The sequence below is a fragment of the Ovis canadensis genome, chromosome 23, assembly GCF_042477335.2.
Source record: "Ovis canadensis isolate MfBH-ARS-UI-01 breed Bighorn chromosome 23, ARS-UI_OviCan_v2, whole genome shotgun sequence".
Classification (NCBI taxonomy): domain Eukaryota; kingdom Metazoa; phylum Chordata; class Mammalia; order Artiodactyla; family Bovidae; genus Ovis; species Ovis canadensis.
In genome coordinates, this window is record NC_091267.1 from 37,886,114 (window position 1) to 37,912,143 (window position 26,030).

General features: G+C 39.5%; 1 long non-coding RNA gene across 1 annotated transcript in view; it reads right to left on the reverse strand.

The window, feature by feature from the left end:
- Positions 1-3,236: 3,236 nt before the first annotated feature.
- Positions 3,237-26,030, reverse strand: part of LOC138428306 (uncharacterized) — a 48,791-nt gene continuing 25,997 nt past the window's right edge. Inside the window, exons 2-4 of the long non-coding RNA XR_011252377.1 lie at positions 13,827-14,423; positions 6,054-6,177; positions 3,237-5,540 (exon numbers count right to left, since the gene is read on the reverse strand). This is a non-coding gene — a long non-coding RNA (uncharacterized lncRNA). The remainder of the gene's footprint in view (positions 5,541-6,053; positions 6,178-13,826; positions 14,424-26,030) is intronic.

The following is a 26,030-nucleotide window of genomic DNA, read 5'->3' on the forward strand; positions in this document are numbered from 1 at the left end:
AGCAGGTATACCTGGATTTGCCACTGAACTCATTTTCCTTACATGCAAAACTGAGATAACAATACCTCACTTATGCAGTTGTTTACAAGATAAAAGTAAATGATATTCATAAATGCCTAGTGCATAATAAACAATAGCTACTGTTAAGGCATGATTTGAGGGGGAAGTTGGGGAGGACTTGGAAATGTGTAAGACAAGAAATACAGTCACTCCTTTAACAACATAGGTTTGAACTATGCAGGTCCACTTATACAAGCAAATTTTTTTTCAGTAGTAAGTACCGCAGTACTACATGTGTGTATGGTTGGTTGAATCCACAGATGTGGAATTGTGGATGCAAGGGTCAGTCCTAAGTGATACATGTCGATTTTCGATTTCATGGAGGATCATTGCCCCTAACCTCTGCATTGTTCAAAGATCAACTGCATATGTAACTTGAACTGAAGTACATCAACACAGTGGCAGTGGTTTTTAAACTTTTTACTGAAACATAGCTGATTTACAATGTTGTGTTAGTTTCAGGTGTATAACAAAGTGATTCCATTAAACCTATATATAAATATATATGTTAGTTTTTTACATTCTGTTCCACTGTTGGTTATTGCATGATATTGAGTACAGTTCCCTGTGCTATACAGCAAGTCAGTTCAGTCAGTTCAGTCGCTCAGTGGTGTCTGACTCCTTGCCACCCCATGAACCGCAGCACGCCAGGCCTCCCTGTCCATCACCAATTCCCGGAATTCACTCAAACTCACGTCCATCGAGTTGGTGACGCCATCCAGCCATCTCATCCTCTGTCGTCCCCTTCTCCTCCTGCCCCCAATCCCTCCCAGCATCAGAGTCTTTTCCAATGAGTCAACTCTTCGCATGAGGTGGCCAAAGTACTGGAGTTTCAGCTTTAGCGTCATTCTTTCCAATGAGCACCCAGGACTGATCTCCTTTAGATGGACTGGTTGGATCTCCTTGCAGTCCAAGGGACTCTCAAGAGTCTTCTCCAAAAGCATCAATTCTTTGGTGCTCAGCTTTCTTCACAGTCCAACTCTCACATCCATACATTACTATTGGAAAAACCATAGCCTTGACTAGACAGACATTTGTTGGCAAAGTAATATCTCTGCTTTTTAATATGCTATCTAGGTTGGTCATAACTTTTCTTCCAAGGAGTAAGCGTCTTTTAATTTCATGGCTGCAGTCACCATCTGCAGTGATTTTGGAGTCCCCAAAAATGAAGTCTGACACTGTTACCACTCTTTCCCCATCTATTTCCCATGAGGTGATGGAACCGAATGCCATGATCTTAGTTTTCTGAATGTTGAGCTTTAGGCCAACTTTTTCACTCTCCTCTTTTACTTTCATCAAGAGGCTTTTTAGTTCCTCTTCACTTTCTGCCATACAGTGGTGTTATCTGCCTATCTGAGGTTATTGATATTTCTCCTGGCAATCTTGATTCCAGCTTGTGCTTCTTCCAGCCCAGCGTTTCTCATGATGTACTCTGCATAGAAGTACCTGTTACCTATTTTATATATAGTAGTGCATATATTTTAATCCCAAACTCCTATTTTATCCCATCCGGTCTTTCCCTTTTGGTAACTATAATTTTTTTTCTATGTCTGTGAGTCTTTTTCTGTTCTGTTAATTAGTTCATTTGTATGATTTTTGTCTTTCTCTTTCTGACTTCACTTAGTGTGATAATCTCTAGACCCATCCATGTTACTGTAAATGGCTTATTTCATTCTTTTTAATAACTGAGTAATACTCCATTATATATCTTCTTAATGCATTCATATGTTGATGGACACTTTAGTTGCTCCCACATTTTGGCTACAATAGCAATGTTTTAGGTGACAACTTCTTATCTGAAATGCCACAAAAAATCCAAAACAAAATTTAGATACTTCTATTTATAATCAAGTTGAAAATTCATTTCAAGTTCATATTTTCATCAGGTGTGGCCAACATTTTAATAATCTGATATTTTGCTTTTCTCACATTCTCAATGGAGAGTATGTTTGTCCTACTTTTAGACAACTGTATAAATTTAACATAGCATATATGACCCAACATGCTTATCTTAATATCAAAAGACTGGTGAGATTGTTTTCCTCCTCACAACAACTAAAATGTTTCTGTAGTCTAATACCTAAATCAGTAAAGAATGGAAAATTATTAAGATACTGTTAAGCTAATCTCCATTTGTGAATTTTTCTTCCTTTTCTTTTTTTTTTTCTTCTTACCTCAACAGAGTAGGTTAAGTTTTTGCCTTATTCACATAAGATATTTTAGAGAAAAACCTTTTTAGGTATAATCATTTTCAAGGAAAATCTCTTATGCAAGCTGATTTAAGCTTGTTCTTACAGAAGCAAAACTTTCTGAATCATTGATTTCATCCTACAACCATTACAATATGGTGACGTAAGTGATGATGACATGGTCAGTCAATCAGGAATAGGTTTATTTTAGTTTAACAAAATTTGGAACAAGTGCTTTAGATCTACAAGACTTTGCCCTCTCCTTTCAGAGATGGTAAGCTGTCTAGCTAAGGAGTCAAAACCACCTAACAACAAAAACCGGGCTTAAAACTCAGGCGCCCAGCTTTAAGGTAGAAAGTGAAACATTGGTGTTTCTGAGAAAGGTTTTAATAATCAGCTTTAGGTTTTAATAATCAGCTTTAAAACACAATATTGCAAAGCGCATCACACACATGATGTTTCTTAGCTAAATGATTTTGCTTGTAATTTGCAGGGTTTTGAGTAGAATGGAATTGTTGAATAACATGATAGACAGTCTAGTCTCTGCTTTGCCATTTAATACAACTATAAATTTCTCTATCTGCAAAATGGGAACAATAGAACCTACCTCACAGGGGCATTCAGAGAATAAAATGAGAGAGATTATGAAAGTGAAATTGATTTGTTAACTATTAGAATATTTGAAAATGCAAGGTAGTGGTATTATCATTATTAATCAGTTTACAGAAATCCCTGGCTCTTTTATTTTGAAGGAACATGATTTTGGGTTCTCAAGGCTTATTTCAGCAACATAGCTCTTAGATTTAAGATATTGAAGGTATTTTTTTTTAACAAAGGGGATTTTTGCTATGCAATAAGAAAATATAAATAATTATCTAAAACAAAGCTATCTAATTATATCAGGGGGTTCTGATAACAGCATAAACCAGGAAAGTGGAATCTAAGTGTTTTGTTATCAGAATCATAAAATAGAAATACAGTCTGTTATTGCATTATTGCAAATTCTTTATTTTTATAATATAGATTTGAGAGTGCTTCCCAAATCATTATTTTTATACTCAATACATTTCTGTTGATTTTTCATGTTGATATTAATATTATTTCACAATATCATGTCACTTTTACTAATGGATTTTTTGGTAATAATACCATAGTTTCTACATAAAAAGCATGATGGAGCTGAGATCTCTGCTACAGCCATTAATTTTCCCATGTAATACACCAATTAGGCCTGAATCTTATCTTCAAAAATATACATAGGGCCATTTGTACATAATTCACACCCAAACCTAATGATAACATCATAAACTGTTTTCCCACCATTGAAGCACACATATGTTTAACTTTGAAATGTTTTGCCAGAAGAATGCCTTTGAAAAAAAAAACCCACTGTCTCATCAATTGCTGCTTTTTTCTACTGTATACTTTATGAATTGCCTCATCATAATTAACTCCAACCACTGGAATTAATTACTCCAGATGATCTGGAAATTGGTCCTCTCGATTCCTCTGAAATTCATTGAGATCATCCTGCAAAGCAGGGAAAGAGGACTGAAAAAAGCAAAATGTTTTTGAAAAACTGAACATGTTTTAGCATTTTGTATTTTAGAGAAGAAGTAACACAGGAAGATTTTTTCAGCATATTTTATTCCTTTTTCATTTTGTAAGATTATAGACATTAGGAACTGAAAGTGATCATAGTGAATTTCTGGTTCAGCCCCCTCCTTTCATACATGTGAAAGGACCCTAAAAAAAAAAATCCTGGAAGCTTGGGTGAATTGGCCAAGGTTACACATGGTCATGGGCACCTGATCCAAAACCCACATCAGGGTCTAGTTTGGCAATAAAATAAGAAAGATGGATAATTGATCTCACAGATTTTCTCACACTAAAGCACACATGACACTAAGGAGTTAGGAATGGTGAGCATGCATTGAAAATGAACACTTTGCTAGAAACACACCAGAGTGCTCATTTGAGGGAGTTTTGGGTTTGATTCAGCCCATCCCAACTTGGTCCCAGTTGCTTTCAGATCTGCCATCAAAGTCATCCGTCCCCAAATCTGTTACAATTAGAGACCATTTAGATTTGATAGAACAATTCTATGTCAACCAGCTGCAAGCAAAATTGCAAAATAGTTGATAACACTTTACAATTTTTTAGTTGTCTGAGAAAATTTTATCTCTTTTGTTTGTTTGTTTGTTTGTTTAATTTTTATTTTTACTTTATTTTACTTTACAATACTGTATTGGTTTTGCCATACATTGACATGAATCCACCACGGGTGTACATGCGTTCCCAAACATGAACCCCCCTCTCACCTCTCTCCCCATAACATCTCTCTGGGTCATCCCCGTGCACCAGCCCCAAGCATGCTGTATCCTGCATCGGACATAGACTGGCGATTCGTTTCTTACATGATAGTATACATGTTTCAGTGCCATTCTCCCAAATCATCCCACCCGCTCCCTCTCCCTCTGAGTCCAAAAGTCCGCTCTACACATCTGTGTCTCTTTTGCTGTCTTGCATACAGGGTCATCATTGCCATCTTTCTAAATTCCATATATATGTGTTAGTATACTGTATTGGTGGTTTTTTTTTTCTGGCTTACTTCACTCTGTATAATCGGCTCCAGTTTCATCCATCTCATTAGAACTGATTCAAATGTATTCTTTTCAATGGCTGAGTAAAAACTCCACTGTGTATATGTACCACAGCTTGCTTATCCATTCATCTGCTGATGGACATCTAGGTTGTTTCCATGTCCTGGCTATTATAAACAGTGCTGTTATCTTTTAAATAATGTACATATTTGTTAATGTTGATTCTTCCAAAATATTAGCATTCTTTCAAAAAATGCTAAATTCTATCTCAGAAAGAGTCCATGTGACCCAACCAGAGCAGAGACCTGGAAATCAGGGATCAGAGACAAGGAATATCCCAGAGTACATCATATGTTTAATTTTTTCTAAATTTCATTTTTAATTGATTAATTTTTGGCTGAGCTGGATATTCGTTGTTGCTTGTGGGCTTTCTCTAGTTTCCCTGAGTAGGGGATACTCTCTAGTTGTGGGGCACAGGTGTCTCATTGCAATGTCTTCTCCTGTTGCAGAGTGTGGGCTCTAGGCACATGAACTTCAGTAGTTGCGGTGCTTGGGCCTAATTGCCCTGTGGCATGGGGGATCTTCCCGGACCATGGATCCAACGCATGTCCCCTGCATTGGCAGGCAGATTCTTAACCACTGGAACATGAGGGAAGTCTTGTCATACCTTTATATAAGGCAAGAATTGCTGTAAATGAGGAATATATGAGTAAATTAAAAAATACAAGTAGGCTTGTTTTTTCATTGTTTTCCCATGTATTTTCCAAAAGCTCCTGATATAATGAAGTAAATGGTGCTATGAGTCAGGTGAGTCTTCCCAGAAACAGATGCCTTGACCAGAGCTAGCAGTGAAAGATAATAATTGGGGATAATGGCTGTGACAGATAAAGGGGGAAAGAAGCAAGAGCAATTCCAGAAAACTTTCAGACTCTGATGTAGAGGTGCGGTGACTGAGGAAATAGGTGGGAAGAAAGGAGAGTCAGGGTTGTGGGGGCGAGGGGGTGAACTTCAGCCTGTGGGGCAGTTATGAGGAAGCTTGGTCAGCCAATGGTGGCCAGCAAGACAAGCTTCCAAGAACCAGTTGCCACTGTCTAGAGTTTGAAAGTCCCCTCACACTGCTTTGCTCAGTGGTCTGCTGGGGGCTGCCAGGGAAGTATTTGGCATTGACTCAAAAACTGAGGCAGAGCCCAAGGTCACTTACACTTAGAGGCTGTTGGCCACACACACTCCTGGAAGCAGGTCTAACTTGAATGATGGCTCAGTGGTTCCAGTATGGCTTCCACTTACAGGCGTCGATTGATTTCTTTCCAGGGTGGTACCATGGGCTGAAATTGACAACAGCCAATCAGGTGTTGCCAACTTGAATTTGGATACACACTCTTTCCCAAGGACTTACCCAATTACATTCATATAGGAATCCCTTTGTGAAAATTTTCCACAGCTTAACAAGTCAAAAAACATATCATAGAGTTTCCAAGCTCTTCCAAGACCCTTCGTTCTCAGCGTTTCTCTTTACTTCTAAGGGCTCATGGCTCAGGCTGTGGGCAGGGCAGCAGTTTCTGCTGAGTCAGAGATCTCCATTGTGTTCTTGTGCACCGGCTTTTGGAACTCAAGTAAAGGCCTTTTCATTTCAGGTGAAATTCCTCTTGGTAGATTGGACCTAGGCTGGTCTTTGGAGAGAGATCAAGCCCTGAGACTTTGGAGTGGGAGCATTGACCCAAGACCATAGACAACCAGAGAACTAACCCTAGGGAGTATCAAATAGTGAGAACTCACACAAAGGAAATGACTTGAATACAAGACTTGGAATCACCCAGCCACCAGGGGCACCCTGTGCAGGATGCCTCATCTAAACAACAAACAAAACAAAAATACAAACCCAATCATCAGTAGACAGGATTACCACCTCACTCAGCCTTTCCCATCAGAAGAAAAACAAACAAACAAAAACTCAGCACAAATCTCACCCTATAATGACAACCCACTCCAGTATACTTGCCTGGAAAATCTCACAGACAGAAGGGCCTGGTGAGCTGCAGTCCATGGGATCGCAAAGAGTCGGGCACGACTGGGCAACTAACACTTACTATAAGAAGCTTACACAAACCACTGGACCAATCTTAGGAGGGCAGAAACCAAAGGGAAGAAAGAATTCAACCTTGAAGACTGGGAAAAGAAGACCTCAGATACAGTAAGTTAAAAAAAATAATGAAGAGGCAGAAAAATACTACACAAATGAAGGAACAAACTAGAAACACAGAACTCCAAATAAATGAAGAGGAAACAGGCAAACTACCTGAAAAAGAATTCAGAATAATGATAGTAAAGATGATCAGAAACTTTGAAAATAAAATGGAGAAAGTGCAAGTATCAATTAACAAAGACCTAGAAGAACTAAAGAATACACATACAAAGACAAACAACACAATTACTGAAATTAAAAATACTCTAGAAGGAATCAATAGCAGAATATCTGAAGCAGAAAAATGAATCAGTGAGCTGGAAGATAAAATGGTAGGAATAACTTCTGAAGAGCAGAATAAAGTAAAAAGAATGAAAAGAACTGAGGATAGTCTCAGAGACCTCTGGGGCAATATCAAATGCACCAACATTTGAATTATAGGGGTCCCAGAAGAAGAAGAGAAAAATAAAGGGTATGAGAAAAAATCTGAAGACATTACAGTTGAAAATTTCTGCAACATGGAAAAGGAAACAGGCAATTAGTTCCAGGAGGCACAAAGAGTTCCATACAAGATAAACCCAAGGAGAAACATGCCAAGACACATACTAATCTGACTAACAAAGACTAAACACAAAGAAAGAATATTAAAAGCAGCAAAGGAGAAGCAACAAGTAACATATAAATGAAACCCAATACACTTAACAGCTGATCTTTCAGCAGAAACACTGCAGGCCAGAAAGGAATGGCAGGATATATTTAAGGTATTGAAAGGGAAAAATCTACAACCAAGATTACAGTACCTGGCAAGGATCTCATTCAAAATTAATGGAGAAATAAAAACTTTTCAGACAATGAAACATTAAGAGAATTCAGTACCACCAAACCAGCTTTACAATAAATGTTGAAGGGACTTATATAGTCAAGAAATACAAGAGAAGAAAAAAGATCTACAAAATCAATCAATCAGTTAAGAAAATGGCAATAGGAACATATATAGCAATAATTACTTTAAATGTAAATGTATTAAATACTCCAACCAAAAGTCACAGACTGGCTGAGTGGATATAAAAACAAGATCCATATATATGCTGTCTACAAGAAACCCACTTCAGGCCCAAAGACACATATAAACTGAAAGTGAGAGGATGGAAAAATATATTCCATGCAAATGGGAAGCAAAGGAAAGCTGGAGTAGCGATCTTCGTATCAGACAAAATAGACCTTAAAATAAAGAAGATTACAAGAGATAAGGAAGGATACTACATAATGATCAAGGGATCAATCCAAGAGGAAGACATAAAAATTGTAACTATGCATCTAACATAGGAGCACCTCAATACATAAGACAAACACTAACAGACGTAAAAGGAGAAATTGACAGTAACACAATAATAGTAGGAGACTTTAACATCCCACTCACACCAAACGACAGAGCATCAAAACAGAAAATTAATAAGGAAACACAAATCTTAAATGATACATTAGATGAGATGGATTGCATTGATATCTTCAGGACATTTCATCGAAATGCAGAAGAAAACACCTTCATCTCAAGTGCACATGGAACATTCTCAGGATGTTGGGCCACAAATCAAACCTCAGTAAATTTAAGAAAATTGAAATTGTATCAAGCATCTTCTCCAAACACAACATTATGAGATTAGATATCAATTACAAGAAAAAAACTGTAAGAAACACAAACACATGGAGATTAAACAACACATTTCTAAATAACCAACAGGTTACTGAAGAAATCAAAAGGGAAATCAAAAAATTTCTAGAAAGAAACGACAGTGGAAACACAACAACTCAAAACCTATGGGATGCAGTGAAAGCAGTTCTAAGAGGGAAGTTTATAGCAATACAATCCTACCTCAAGAAACAAGAAAAACATTAAATAGACAACTAAACTTTACACCTAAAACAACTGGGAAAGGAAGAACAAAAAAGCCCCAAACTTAGTAGAAGGAAAGAAATCATAAAGATCCAAGCAGAAATAAATGAAAAAGAAATGAAAGAAACAATAGTAAAGATTAATAATGCTAAAAGCTGATTCTTTGAGAAGATAAACAAAATTAACAAGCCTTTAGACAGACTCATCAAGAAAAAAAGACAGAAGAATCAAGTCAACAAAATTAGAAATGAAAAAGGTGAGGTTACAACAGACAATGCAGAAATACAAAGGAATATAAAAGACTATTATGAACAACTATATGGCAATGAAATAACCTGGAAGAAATGGACAGATTCTTAGACAAGTTCAATCTTCCAACTGAACCAGGAAGAAATAGAAATTAACAACCCAATTACAGCCACTGAAATTGAAGCTGTGACCAAATATCTCCCAAAAAACAAAAGCCCAGGACCAGATGGCTTCACAGGAGAATTCTATCAAACATTTAGAGAAGAGCTAATGCCCATCCTTCTAAAACTGTTTCAAAAAATTGCAGGGGAAGGAACACTTCCAAACTCATTCTACGAGGCCACCATCACCCTTATACCAAAACCAAAGACAACACAAAAAAAGAAAACTACAAGCCAATATCACTGATGAACATAGATTCAAAAATCCTCAACAAAGTTTTAGCAAACAGTCTGATGCAGGATACAGCATGCTTGGGGCTGGTGCATGGGGATGACCCAGAGAGATGTTATGGGGAGGGAGGTGGAAGGGGGGTTCATGTTTGGGAATGCATGTAAGAATTAAAGATTTTAAAATTAAAAAAAAAAAAGAATTCAGCAACACATCAAAAAGCTCATACACTATGATCAAGTTAGGTTTATTCCAGGAATGCAAGCATTCTTCAATATACACAAATCAATCAATGTGATACACTATATTAACAAATTGAAAGATTAAAAACCATATGATAATCTCAATAGATGCAGAAAAGCCTTTGACAAAATTCAGCCCCCATTTATTATTAAAACTCTTCAAAAAATGGGGATAGAAGGAACCTACCTCAACAAAGTAAAGGCCATACATGATAAGCCTACAGCAAACATTATTCTCAGTAGTGAGAAATGGAAAGCACTTCCTCTAAGATCAGGGGAAGGTGGTTCTTTGAGAAGATAAACAAAATTGACAAGCCTTTAGCCAGACTCATCAAGAAAAAAAGACAGAAGAATCAGATAATTTGACTCCTATCAAATTAGCAATGGCATTTTTCACAGAACTAGAGCAAAAAATTTCACAATTCATATAAAAACACAGAAGACCCTGAATAACCAAAACAGTCTTGAGAAAGAAGAATGGAGCTGGAGAAATCAACCTTCCCGGCTTCAGATTATACTACAAAGCTACAGTCATCAAGACAGTATGGTACTGGCACAAAAAAACAGAAATATAAACCAATGGAACAAGATAGAAAGCCCAGAAATAAACTGATGGACCTATGGGTACCTTATTTTTTGACAAAGGAGCAAGAAGACAAGGGTGTCCACTTTCACCACTAGTATTCAACATAGTTCTGGAAGTCCTAGCTACAGCAATCAGAGAAGAAAAAGAAATAAAGGAATCCAGATCAGAAAAGAAGTAAATCTCTCACTGTTTGCAAATGACATGATACTATACATAGAAAACTCTAAACATAGTATCAGAAAATTACTAGAACTAATCGGTGAATTTAGCAAAGTTGCAGGATACAAAGTCAATACACAGAAATCACTTGCATTTCTATACACTAACAATGAAGAATCAGAAAGAGAAATTAAGAAATCAATCCCATTCACCATTGCAACAAAAGAAATTAAATATCTAGGAATAAACTTACTAAAGGAGACAAAAGAACTGTACACAGAAAATTATAAGACCTTAATGAAAAAAATCAAAGATGACATAAACAGATGAAGAAATATTCCATGTTCCTGGGTAGGAAGAACCAATATTGTGAAAATGACTATACTACCAAATGCAATATACAGATTTAATGTGACCCCTATCAAATTATCAATGGCATTTTTCACAGAACTAGAACAAAAATTTTCGCAATTCATATGAAAACACAGAAGACCCTGAATAGCCAAAGCAGTCTTGAGAAAGATGAATGGAGCTGGAGAAATCAACCTTCCTGGCTTCAGATTATACTACAAAGCTACAGTCATCAAGACAGTATGGTACTGGCACAAAAAACAGAAATATAAACCAATGGAACAAGACAGAAAGCCCAAAAATAAACTGATGGACCTATGGGTACCTTATTTTTTGACAAAGGAGCAAGAATACACAATGGGGCAAAGACAGCCTCTTCAATAAATGGCGCTGGGAAAACTGGACAGCTACATGTAAAAGAATGAAATTAGAACACTTCTTAACACCCTACACAAAGATAAACTCAAAATGGATAAAGACCTAAATGTAAGATAAGAAACTATAAATTTAGAGGAAAACATAGGCAGAACACTCGATGACATAAATCAAAGCAAGATCCTCTATGACCCACCTCCTAGTGTAACAGAAATGAAAACAAAAGTAAATAAGTGGGACATGATTAAACTTAAAAGCTTTTGCACAGCAAAGAAAACTATAAGCAAGGTGAAAAGACAACCCTCAGAATGGGAGCAAATAATAACAAATTAAACAACTGACCAAGGATTAATTTCCAAAATATGCAAGCTGCTCATACAACTCAATACCAGCAAAACAAACAACCCAATCAAAAAGTGGGACTCAAACAGACATTTCTCCAAAGAAGACATACAGATGGCTAACAAACACATGAAAAGATGCTCAACATTGCTCATTATTAGAGAAATGCAAATAAAATCTACAATGAGATGTCACCTCACACCAGTCAGAATGGTCATCATCAAAAAGTCTACAAATAATAAATGCTGGAAGTTGGTGTGGAGAAAAGGGAACGCTCTTGCACTGTTGGTGGGAATGTAAATTGATACAGCCACTATGGAAGATGGTATGGAAATTCCTTTAAAAACTAGGAATAAAACCACCATATGACCCAGAAATCCTACTCTTAGGCATATACCCTGAGGAAATCAAAATTGAAAAAGACATATATATCCCATTGTTCATTGCAGCACTATTTACAATAGCTAGCACATGGAAGCAACATAGATGTCCACCAGCAGATGAATGGATAAAGATGTTGTGGTACATATGCACAATGGAATATTACTCAATCATGAAAAGGAACACATTTAAGTCAGTTCTGATGAGGTGAATGAACCTAGAAGCTATTATTCAGAGTGAAGTGAGTCAGAAAGAGAAAGATAAATATCATATTCTAATGCATATATATGGAATCTAGAAAAATGGTACTGAAGAATTTATTTTTTAGGGCAGCAATGGAGAAACAGACATAGAGAACAGACTTATGGACATGGGAAGAGAGGGTGAGATGTATTGAAAGAGTAACACGGAAACTTACATTACCATATATAAAATAGATAGCCAATGGGAATTTGCTGTATGGCTCAGGAAACTCAAACAGCGGCTCTGTATCAATCTAGAGGGGTGGAGTGGGGTGGGAGATGGGAGGGAGGTTCAAAAGGGAGGGGATATATGTATACCTGTGGCTGATTCATGTTGAGGTTTGACAGAAAACAACAAAATTCTGTAAAGCAATTACCCTCCAATAAAAAAATTTTAATATATCATAAACACTTATGAAACCCTCTCAGCTCATGGACTATTTCTCCTTAGATGTGACCTGACCCCCACCCCCCTGACTTGACCCCAACCCCATTGGAAGCACTAATTGAAAGTAACTTTGCTTTTTAGAAAACAATTAATTCTAATTCTAACGTGTTCCCCATCTTATTCTGGAAAATGAATTATCTCCCCTGAGTATACATAGGACATTTACTCAACCTTGATTCTTCTCATTGATTTTGTCTCCCTACAGAAAAGCAACTTCATTTTTTGTCCTGCTGATTTGTTTTAATCAAATTGCTCAGTGATATAAAACAGAAAATCAAGGAAGATGCGTTTTGCTTGTTACTCTGATATGTTCTGGAGCAGCTTTATTTCTACGTTCCTCTTCTTGGGCTGGGCCTGTGTGCTTGACATTCACTTGTGTCAGCCCTCCTTACTGGGTACTTGATGGTGTTGAAGGCAAACTGACTCAGAGCAAAACTTTTTTCTCTTGGTCAAATTAAAATCCGTGTTATTGCCATAGTTTTGAGCCATAGATGTAACGTATTCATGTAACAGTGGAGGATGAACCATTTCCAAATTGAATCCTAAGTCCTAAGCTCGCCCGCCCCTGAATTTCAAAATCATGTATTCAAGTATTTGATCACCATTTTCAATTGATGGATGATTAATAGAAAAAGACATCTCAGACTTAATGTGTCCAAAGCAGAATTCTCGATTTTCCCTCCACAAACCTGCTCTTCCTTCAGTCCTCTGTGTGTGTGCTTTGTACCTCAGTCATATCCAACTCTTTGCAACCTGATGAACTGTAGCCTGCCAGGCTCCTCTGTCCCTGAGATTTTCCAGGCAAGACTACTGGAGTGGGTTGCCATTTACTCCTTCAGAGTATCTTCCCAACCCAGCGCTCAAACCCACATCTCTTGTGTCTCTTGCATTGGCAGTCAGGTTCACCATTGAGGGAAGTGAAGACCCTTCAGTCCTTTAACATTTGGTAAACTACCTCTAACCTCTAGTTGCTCTGGTTTAAAAAAAAAAAAAAAAACCACTCTGGACTCACCCTTGACTCTTCTTTAGCATCTTTGTGTCCCATCCATGAATGAATCATCTCCCTTCTCCCTAGAGCATTTCCAGCTACATCCGCCATTATGGTTCTCACCCAGACCACCACCAGCTCTCACCTGCATTATTTCAAGAGGCTCCTGAGTGGTCTCTGTGTTTCTTTTACCTTTTCAGTCAGTTTTCCTTTTCTGCTGCCGGAGCGGTCCTTTTCAACATAAGATATATCATCTCACTTCCCTTACCAAGGGCTTTCCTGGGTGGCTCAGTTGGTAAAGAATCTGCCTGCATTGTGGGAGCCCTGGCTTCAATCCCTGGGTTGGGAAGATCCCCTGGAGAAGGGAAAGACTACCCACTTCAGTATTCTGGCCTGGAGAACTCCATGGACTGTATAGTCCATGGGGTCGCAAAGAGTCAGACACAACTGAGCGACTTTCACTTTCCTTTACCAAAACTCTTCCAAGACTTGTCTTCTCATTCTGGCTCTGAATTCTCTGCCGTGGTCTGTGGCACTTTCCATTATCTGTGACCTGATGCATGCTCTGACTGCCTCTCTGGTCGCTGTCTCTCCCCCATCCCCCTCACTCTGTTTCAGCCCTAGGATTTCCTTGCTCTTCTTTGAGTAAGTCAGGTTCACTCTTATATCGGGGTCTTTGCATCTGCTCTTCCTTCTGCATGGACCAATCCATCCAGCCTTTCTTGAAGGACAAATGCTACTTCTGGAAGAGAAGAAAGAACAGGACAGATAATTAGAGGAAGCTCAGAGCCAGGAGGGACATAGTGATGCACAGATACCATGGAAAGTGGATTTGGGGCTTGAGTCAACTTTCCCAAAGCCTCAAAGCACTGGGGAGCTCCCTCTGCTAGCGGAGCTATACTAAACAACAGTGGATAAACCTCCCACTCTCTGCCCCTCAAAGGAAATATTTACTGTTGGCTTCCACAAACCAAGTGCTTTACATAACTTATTTTTCTAAGTCCCCACAACAATACCACAGGGTATACATGACTATCATCATTGATGGTGTACATATAAACAGTGTTCACGTGTTCCACCTATGGTGAGATTCCATGTCACACAGCCATGGAATTAGGACAGAACCAAGCAGAGGTTGGGCCACTTTCAGAATGCATGTGTTCCTCTTCTTGTCATGCATCCCAAGTAAATGAAACCATTTGCTTCCATCCCCACCACTTCCCACCTCTCTATTTATGATATTCCATCAGAATATTCCCTCACCCTTCCAATCTCTTCTTAAATTCTGACTTACACTTCCACGACCAGCTCCAATGATGGCCTGGCTTTACTGGGCCACCCTCCTCCCCATCTCAAGTAAAGATGAGAGACTTTCCTCCTCATCCTCAAGGTTCGTGGACATGGCTTGTGTGCCTGTTGTACCCTCATTGCTGTTATATTTATAAGGGTCTAAGTTTACCCCATCAATTCTAAGAAACTGGAGTTCAGAGCCATATTTTCATCATATTTTTACCCCTCAACACACAGAACAGTGCCTTGCGCATGTTAGATGTTCACCAATGTTGTTGCTGTTGAAGAGACTTCAATGGAAATAATGCTACCAGGTCTTTGTCAGCTAGTCATTGGTAATAACAACTAACTTTCATTGACCACTCAGTGCCAGGCACTTGCTAATCCTTTATATAATCTATCTCAATTTATTCCTCACAAGAAACCTATGACCTGGGAAATGTTATTATTCACATCCAACATGGAATGGAACTAAACAACAGGGAGGTTACTTTATTGGTGCCCTCAGCCCTAGGAACCAAACCACCTGAGCTGCTTCCTGAGAAATCTATATTCAGGTCAAGAAGCACCAGTTAAAACTGGACATGGAACAACAGACTGGTTCCAAATTGGGAAAGGAGTGCATCAAGGCTATATATTATCACCCTGCTTATTTAACTCATATGCAGAGTACATCATGCGAAATGCTGGGCTGGATGAAGCACAACCTGGAATCAAGATAGCTAGGGAGAAATATCAATAACCTTGGATACCCATACGACACCACCTTTATGGCAGAAAGTAAAGAGGAACCGAAGAGCCACTTGACAAAAGTGAAAGAGGAGGGTGAAAAAGTTAGCTTAAAACTCAACATTCAAAAAATGACGATCATGGCATCCAGTCCCATCACTTCATGGCAAATAGAAGGGGACACAATGGAATCCGTGAGAGATTTTATTCTCTTGGGCTCCAAAATCACTGCAGATGATGACTGCAGCCATGAAATTAAAAGATGCTTGTTCCTTGGAAGAAAAGTTGTGACCAACCTAGACAGCATATTAAAATGCAGAGACATTATTTTGCTAACAAAGGTTTGTCTAGTCACACCTATGGTTTTTCCAGTAGTCATGTATGGATGTGAGTGTTGGACTACAAAGAAAGCTGATCACCAAAGAAAGCTGAGCACCGCTTTTGAACTGTGGTGTTGGAGAAGACTCTTGAGAGTCCCTTGGGCAGCAAGAATATCCAGTCAATCCTAAAGGAAATCAGTCCTGAATATTCACTGGAAGGACTGATGTTGAACCTGAAACTCCAATATTTTGGCCACCTGATGCGAAGAACTGACTCGTTGGAAAAGACCCTAATGCTAGGGAAAGATTGAAGGCAGGAGGAGAAGGGGACGACAGAGGATGAAGTGGTTGGATGACATCACTGACTTGATGGACATGAGTTTGAGCTAGCTCCAGGAGTTGGTGATGAACAGGGAGGCCTGGTGTGCTGCAGTCCGTGGTTGCAAAGAGTCACACATGACTGAGCAACTGAACTGAACAGCCCTAGAAAATGACAGAATTTGAACCCGGGCCATCTGAATTGACACAGCCCCATGAGTGAACCATCACACTATCCAACATTGAATTTTGTGACCACTGTAAATATTGTCACAATTGCTCTTATTCCAATCCTGCCCACTGCCATGTTACATGATGCTGTATTGTCTGTGTTCTTGCCGATTTTTAAGCTGTACTTGCAATGCGAGAGACTTGGGTTCAATCCCTGAGTCAAGAAGATCCCCTGGAGAATGGATGGCAACCCACTTCAGTATTCTTGCCTGGAGAATTCTGTGGATGGAGGATCTTGGTGGGCTACAGTCCATGGGGTCGCAAAGAGTCAGACATGACTGAATGACTAACACTTTCTCTTTCAGGGCAGGACCTAGAAGCCAGAGAGATTTTCTGTCAAGAGGTGGGTGTTATATGTGTGCAATGTGGGCCACAGGTCTACATCCAAAGCAAGTCCCAGAATTTGAAATTTCCATTTGTGGTCTTCACTGCATCTGCATAATACCACTGACCACTAGGAATCAGTCTAACCAGACTTCCTCATCCTAAAGTTAAGAATTCTTTTTTCTAAATGCTGAAGATATGTGGAAAGTCAGGTGACAAGTTAAACTCTTAATGACCATGGTTTTGGCCCATGGGGGTCATTAAAATTGATGGAAGTGAACATGAAAGTTTCTCAGTCTTATCCAACTCCAGGGCAGAATACTGGAGTGGGTAGCCTTTCCCTTCTCAAGTGATAGACGTAGCTATTAAATCTTAGATATGGACCGCCAACACAGTGCGTATCGGCATGGCCATCCAGTCTTCAAATCACCTCCCAGACAACAGATTTCACTGCTGCGTAAAACAGGATCTCTTAAGAACCTGAACTTACAGCAAGTATCATACCTTAAAGAGCTTCTAAGGTGATTGCTGAGAAGTTGACAAAAACTTAAGACTGATATGAACATTTAAAACTAGCTTTCTTTTTCCATTTGGATGTCTATATTTTTTCTATAGTTTCAAAAAGATAAATACCTTTTCTCTTAATTATAATAAATAATCACATTTTAAAAGCAGTACAAGATGGGTAACTGCTTCTTAACTTGCAAGTGGAAATTAATTTTTTCATCTCAGATGTAACTGGATGGATTTCAGTACTGATTCTAGTACATGCTCTACAATTTCTAGTAACATCGTCAGTGGAGGAGGGGTGGAGGGGTTACCTCTCCGATTCTGCAGTTCAGTGACCATGTTGAGCGTTTGTCATTAACAGAGGAAACAAAGTTCCTCTACGCAGAGAGAATAGGATTTCCAAGCTGTATCACACATGTACACACACTTAGAGGGGAATGTGGAGGGAGCACCAGTGATTTGTTTGCCATTTGAAATGGAGCACATGGGATGATTGGTATTGTTTCATCTGAGTCAAGCAGCAGAAAGTCTGAATTTAAACGCAGCCCCTTTGAGTTCATTACCGAGTCCACTTGGATATTATTAGCTCAGTCTCTTCTTGCCCATGTCTGCTGCCCTGTTTTTGGTTGTTAGATGATTGGATTTAAAACCCACCACACACCAAGGTGGTTCCTTCTGCTCTGTCTATCAAGGCTGATTGGAGGAGGAAGAAAAATTGCACAGCTGGTAGTACAGTGAACCCAAAAATATACAGAGATGTACCAGAGGGAATAGTCATCAACACAAAGTGAACAAGCACCCAGACTATTGATTACATGCTGCTCACAGAACACCAGGCGTTTCTGCCAACTCTCTTCCGCTCACACACTGAACGGCAGACAGCATGCTGTACCTTGCATCATCAGTTTTGATGAATAATGCACTGATAAGCACTGCAGCCAGTATTCTGGGGGAGCTGGGAAGCCAGATGTCATCTGGACCTCCAGTAGTTTGAACCCTGGGTCTCCGGCAGACACTGATAAAAAATCCAAGGCGAGCACTGCAGAGGGGCAAGGCCACTGCAAGGTTCTGGTGACTTTTCCTGCGTTTTGGAAAATGAATGCGAATCAGCTTTGTCACAGGCAGCATTTTGAAGCATAATTTCAGCACAGTGTTCATTAGTAAGTGGCAGTGTTGGCAAGGTGAACTTCCATCTGAGACTTGCAGGGAAATCGCACACAAGCACATACAAAGACAGGGCTTTTGAGGGGAAACCATGTTTAGAGGGCTTAAATCCACTTGGCTGCAAATGGGCCATCGTGACCAACAAATGGAACGGGTTCCCTCCACAATGGAATTCAGAGGGTGGTTATGACGGATTTGAATGTCGCCTTGGCTGGAGGGGGCATGGGATCCAACAGCCACCCCCCACCCACTCCATGCACTGCAGGCTCGAAGCATTTCAGCAGGAGTGCTGTACAGATCATGTTTTAATTCCATCATTACAGGTAAATGTTCAAAAGGATCAATTAGACACAAGGCTTCCTTCACTCAGTAACTGCTGACCTACCTCACGTTGTTTTATGAGTGAAACCTGGAGTTGGGGCAACCATTGTCTTTGCTCTATTTAATTCTTTATCTAGACAACAGATTTTTCTGACCCTAAATTCATCGATGGTCTCTGGCCCCACCCTCAATTGCCAACCCCTCTTCTTCTCTGCTCATTTCTGGCCCAGTTTCCCCGCTGCGGCTCCCCCTGACACAATTTTTTCTAACAGGCTCTCCTCTTCCAGAGTCCTCAGCCTTCCTAACCCAAACTGAAACTGTCAGTGTCAAATACTGTTACCTGGCAAATCTGCTGCCTTCGCTGGAAGGACTCAGTGATAAATCTCCAATGTGGGAGATTTAAGCTCAAAACATTGTGAAGCTCAAGCTATTACTTTGACACTGTCCCAACGTGGATGCTGTCCCTTTGCACATTCTAACCCCCCTACACCAGACTGGATCACACATGTGGAAAACCAGAGGGTATCCTGGGTTGCTGTTGCCTGCAACGTACAACAAAAACCACGCAAGTTTGAATGGCATTCACAAACACCCCTATGAGGACAAGCACCTCAGGCTCGGTTCTGATAGCATCGAAAGGGGCAAAACTCAGTGAGGTCCAAGTAATTTCCTTAAATCCCTAAAGTAACCCATAAGCATAATACAGGTAATTTTGTACATGCATGCACGCATGCTAAGTAGCTTCAGTCATGCCAGACTCTTTGAAACCCTAAGAACTATAGCCCACTAGACTCCTAGATCCATGGGATTCTCCAGGTGAGAATACTGGAGTGGGTTGCCAGGCATGCCTCCAGGGGATTTGCCCCACACAGGGATTGAACCTGCATCTTGTGTCTGTAGTGACACCTGGGAAGCTCAACTTTGTACATACAAACATGTAACGGAATATTACATCATTTCCACATACAATATCATTTTGTAATAGAATTTCTCTCAACAGACAAGATGACCAAATGGAAACCCCACACTCGCTTTATCCTCTTTCTTTACCTGTGGTCTGAGTGGAGCCAGCCTCATCTGCACGGGTGTTTTAGGTGGATTTTTGGCTTTACTTTTACTTCTTATTATCAAAAAATTCAAACACAGAGTAAAAGGATAGTATACTGAACATCCATAAGACATTTACTAAGTTGTGAAAAACATTAATCTTGGCGTATCTGCTTCACCTTTTTTCAGTGGGGATTGAAAATGCAAAGCAAATGACAGAAGCTATATTTTCCCCAAAACTTCTGTATCCCTTTTGAAAAAGGAAATTTTCTTTCATAGCCCAATTTTATCATCACATCAGCAGAAGTTATAACTTCTTAATATCATCTAACATCCAGTCCATATTCAAATTTCCTGTAGTACTTATTCCTCAAAAGATCTTCTATAGCTAGTTAACTTGAATCCAGTTAAGCAGCATGCACTGTATTTTCTTTCCCCTACACTATTTAGATAGGTATTATTTCTCTTTCCTCTCTCTCTTCTCTCTGTCTCATATTAAGTGCACTTAAGTAAACTTCATTAAGTTAAAATGTGTAATATGCAATTTGTCTTAATGATAATAAAAAGACCATAATATATGTGTCAATAAAACATAGTATAAAATTTTGTGGAACAATAATGATTAAAACAATAGATATACATTGGGGGTTTTAAACAATATGTTCACAAGTTCTTTCATACTCCTCCTTTCAGGAGTTGAAGGTTAATTCTCTTCCCTTTGATGTGTGGGCTGAACTTAGCAACACATTTCTAATAAATAGCATATGGTAAATATGATGAGATGGGCTTTTGGCAGATTGCAGTTTCCATTTTGAAAATGATCTCTTGCTCTTTTTCTCTTCTCTCTTTCTCGTGTCTTTCTCGGAAACCATGTCCTGTGAGCAGCCCTATCAAAATTATATTGCCTCTGCCTTACCTTCCCGTTTTGAGCCTCCCAAAGCCTAAAAACCCTTCTAGCCAATAGCCAGAGAATTTTTGGTTTCATAATTTCACAGCTCAGCCACTGTTACCACTCTGCTGTGATATCATGGTTTTAGAAGAGAAAGAGTGCCCTGACATCCAGGAACTGGTCTGAAACTTAACAGTAAGTTTAGTTCAGTCATTCAGTCATGTCCAGCTCTTGAGACCCGTGGACTGCAGCACACCAGGCTTCCCTGTCCATCACCAGCTCCTGAAGCTCGCTCAAACTCATGTCCATTGAGTTGGTGATGCCATCCAGCCATCTCATTCTCTGTCGTCCTCTTCTCCTCTTGCCTTCAATCATTGCCAGCATTAGGGTCTTTTCTAATGAGTTAGTTCTTCATATCAGGTGGCAAAACTATTGGAGTTTCAGCTTCAACATCAGTCCTTCCAATGAATATTCAGGATTGATTTCCTTCAGGATTGACGGGTTGGATCTCCTTGCAGTCCAAGGGACTCTCAAGGGATTTCTCCAACACCACAGCTCAAAAGCATCAATTCTTTGGCACTCAGCTTTCTTTATAGTCCAACTGTCACATCCATACATGACTACTGGAAAAACCATAGCTTTGACTAGACAGACCTTTGTTGGCAAAGTAATGTCTCTGCTTTTTAAAATGCTGTCTACTTTGGTCATAGCTTTTCTTCCAAGGAGCAAGTGTCTTTTAATGGCTTCTCTTTAATGGCTGCAGTCACCATCTATGTGATTCTGAAGCCCAAAAAATTAAGTCTGTCACTGTTTCCATTGTTTCCTATCTATTTGCCATGAAGAGATAGGACCGGATGCCGTGATCTTTGTTTTTTGAATGCTGAATTTTAAGCCAGCTTTTTCACTCTCCTCTTTCACTTTAATCAAGAGGCTTTTTAGTTCCTCTTCACTTTCTGCCATACGGTGGTGTTATCTGCATATCTGAGGTTATTGATATTTCTCCCGGCAATCTTGATTCCAGCTTGTGCTTCTTTCAGCCCAGCATTTCTCATGGTGTACTCTGCATGTAAGTTAAATAAGCAGGGTGAAATATACAGCCTTGACATACTCCTTTCCGGTTTGAAACCAGTCTGTTGTTCCATGTCCGGTTCTAAGTGTTGCTTCTTGACCTGCATACAGATTTCTCAGGAGACAGGTAAAGTGATCTCTTGAAAAATTTTCCACAGTTTGTTGTGATTTACACAGTCAAAGACTTTGGCGTAGTTAATAAAGCAAAAGTAGATGTTTTTCTGGAACTCTCTTGCTTTTCCTATGATCCAGTGGATGTTGGCAATTTGATCTGTGGTTCCTCTGCCTTTTCTAAAGCCAGCTTGAACATCTGGTTAATTGGATTCACAAACTTCTGAAGCCTGGCTTGGAGAATTTTGAGCATTACTTTGCTAGTGTGTGAGATAAGTGAAATTGTGCAGTAGTTTGAACATTCTTTGACACTGCCTTTCTTTGGGATTGGAACGAAAACTGACCTTTTCCAGTCCTGTGGCCACTGCTGAGTTTTCCAGATTTGCCGGCATATTGAGTGCAGCACTTTCACAGCTTCATCTTTTAGAATTTGAAATAGTTCAGGTGGAATTCTATCACCTCCTCTAGTTTTGTTTGCAGTGATGCTTCCTAAGGCCCATTTGACTTCACATTCCAGGATGTCTGGCTCTCGGTGAGTGATCATACACCATCATGGTTATTTGGGTCATGAAGATCTTTTTGTACAGTTCTGTGTATTCTTGCTGCCTCTTCTTAATATCTTCTGCTTCTGTTGCTGCTGCTGCTAAGTCACTTCAGTCGTGTCCGACTCTGTGCAACCCCATAGACGGAAGCCCACCAGGCTCCGCCATCCCTGGGATTCTCCAGGCAAAAACACTGGAGTGGGTTACCATTTCCTTCTCCAATGCATGAAAGTGAAAAGTGAAAGAAGTCGCTCAGTCGTGTCCGACTCTTTGGACCCCATGGATTGCAGCCCACCAGGCTCCTCCATCCATGGGATTTTCCAGGCAAGAGTACTGGAGTGAGTGGCCACTGCCTTCTCCATCTGCCTCTGTTAGGTCCATACAATTTCTGTCCTTTATTGTGCCCATCTTTGCATGAAATATTTCCTTGGTATCTCTTTCTTAAAGAGATCTCTAGTCTTTCCCATTCTATTGTTTTCCTCTATTTCTTTGCATTGATCGCTGAGGAAGGCTTTCTTATCTCTCCTTGCTTTTCATTGGAACTCTGCATTCAAATGGGTATATCTTTCCTTTTCTCCTAACAGCAAGTACTCAGCATTGTTTGAAGCTGGATTGGTGCTCATAGCCAGACCATGTATATTCTTCTATTAAATATAGATTACCTTGTAGAACACCAACATCTGACAAGGTCACTTAGATAAAACAAGACCACTGCATAATTTTGTCTAAACACAAATAAAAGCAAGGTCACTGTGCCACCCATGAAATACCAGACAAACCCTCTATAGGCTAATATGAATGACTCTTCTTTCTTTACCAACCATTATGGCTTTATCTTGTCTCAGGATACCCTTCTTGTAGGTAAGATTGAGTTGCCAAATTATAGAATGACTCCTGCTTTCTATACAGTCCAAAGTGAACTTGCCTTACTTTGGACCCCTCCCCAAATCACCCAGTGAAAGTATTAGTTGATCAGTTGTGTCCAACTCTTTGTGACCCCATGGACTGTAGGCTCACCAGGCTCCTCTGTCCATGGAATTCTCCAGGCAAGAATACTGAAATAGGTTTCCATTGCCTTCTCCAAGGGATTGAACCCAGGTCGCATTGTAGGCAGATTCTTTACTATCTAAGCAACCAGGGAAGCCCAGATCCCCCAACCAAAGTTCAGATCTTCCAATAATCTCTTTCTAATCCCTCTTATTGAGACACCCTACAGTCCCCCATGGTATGTTTTCTCCCTTCATGTGAGAAGTAATAAACCCAGACTTCAACTACATGTATGTTCCTGCTGGTCTTTGGCTGAAAAGCATTAGCATAATAATGATTATCATTGATTTCTTCTCCAGTATGGACACAGGCCTAGGGTATTATAATTCTGGCTCTGAAATGTATTAATATTACTTCTATGACTCGCTAAACAGCAAAATTTCAATGCTTCAATCTCCCCATCTGTGAAATGGGACAATATCATAACTTATCAGGCAGTGGTAAGAATTAAATGAGATAATGTATATTAATCACTGATCATACTCCCTTGCACATAGAAAACATTCGTTATATGTGTTTCCTTCTTATTTCAATGAGAGAGGGTAAAAAGATTGTTTTTACAAAGGCTAGGAAATTATTTCAAGTTTTGCTAAAATTTAAGATATTCCTGAGTATCTTACACTTGACACTCACTTAAATAGGTGAAAGTAATCTTGTATATAAACACTTACTCACCTTCCCAGGATGAGAAATGATTTCTGCTTGGTGAACTGTGATGTAATTTTTCAAAGTTTGACCTCTACAAGTGATGGTATATTGGTTAAAATTATCTGAGGCTTGGAACCTTCTTGGAGTTGTTTGTAAGGCTGAGTTGTAACAATAAATTTGTTAAATGTTTCTAATTTTACCAGTGTTTGGATTTGTCAGATTGAGATTTCCTCTTGGTCAGCAATGTGCACACTTTAGGGGTTCAAATGAAAAACCTGCGTCCTCTGAACCAGCCTCTCTGGGGAAGCAAGTCTCGCCTCTAAGACTGACCCCCTTCAGATACATGTCCCTGTGCACTGACTGCAGTCCAGGGGCTGTCATCAGCCTTGCATGCCCGAAAATTACATCTTATATTTATTCTAGAGATCACCTAACTTTGGAACACTAAAACATGCATCAAAGCTTCTAACAGATTCACTTGTAAAAATCCAAATTTTTATTTTTAATTTAAAAGTTAACTGTCAAGGAAAATTTTAATATCAATAGTGCTAAACAAGCACATGTTTTTCCCTATAGACAAAACACATAAGAAGTCGAATTGTGAAAAACTTGGAATGGAATCAGAATAAGGGGATTATATGATTCTAATTTTTAATAGCATCGGTTCTGGGGATTGCAGATGGCTATTTGAGGGAGGGACAAAGTAGCTACTTAATCGAAGGGGGCACCTCCCATGGGCAGGGCCTGAAGTACCCTAACAAAACGGTCCTTCCAGGAATTCCCTAGCAGTCCAGTGGTTAGAACTCAGCATTTTCACTTCTGGGGCTCACATTCAATCCCTGGTCCCAGAACTAAGATCCTGAGAGCCGAGGGCATAGCCAAAAACAAAATCTTTCTTTCTGACTGTCTTCTCTTTGTCCTTCCATTGCTGGAAAGGTATTCCTTCTATGTTTTCTTTATGCAGTATGGAAATTTGGAAGCAAATGAATAAGTAAGAAATTTGGAGATGTATCAATATAACACTATTTTATGTTTGTCTCATTGAACTTTCAGGCTAAACCATAAACCTACATGTCTGCGCAAGATTGGTCTCTAAAAGGAATGGATTCTTTTTGTCTATTCAACCTAAATATGATCCTGGAGAGGTTGACAGCAATGCTTGGTTGAGAGCAGAGTGGTGTTTGGAAGGACAGAGTGACTTCTTTTCAGTGGTTGGCACGTGCTATTCGAAAGATAGGCTGGGAGGGACAGGGCAACTGGCTACAAGACACAAGGGATGATCCAAGTTGAGGAGGTGAATCTTATTCTCCATGTTGATCTACTGTTTGATTTTCCTCTAAAGCACCTTTGAAACCTCTTAAAAAAAAAAAAAAAAGTCAGGGGATATGGGAAAAGATGCCAGAGTAAAGACACCTATCAAAAGCTACTAAATAATAAAAGGGAGAAATTAATCTTCATTCAAACAAGGAAATAGTCCCAGTGCCAAAGCCCGAAGTACAAAATGTCCCTGCCAAATACTGTGTCAGCTGAGTTCTATTAAATTAATCAATTGATCAAGAATAATCACACCCTCAATACTAATCAAGTGGGTATATGAATAGGGAGGTAGGAGCTAGGAGAACCAGTGCACAATCCATAGTTGTGTCAGGGAGCCGTAGGAAGGCCGTCATGAAGGGGGATTTATCCTACCCATCCCTTTGATTGTTGACAGCTTGAACTCCTATCCAGGGGACAGTGTGAGGTGAAACATGAGGAAGCAACCTCATGGATGCTAAAATTCAGATAAGAAA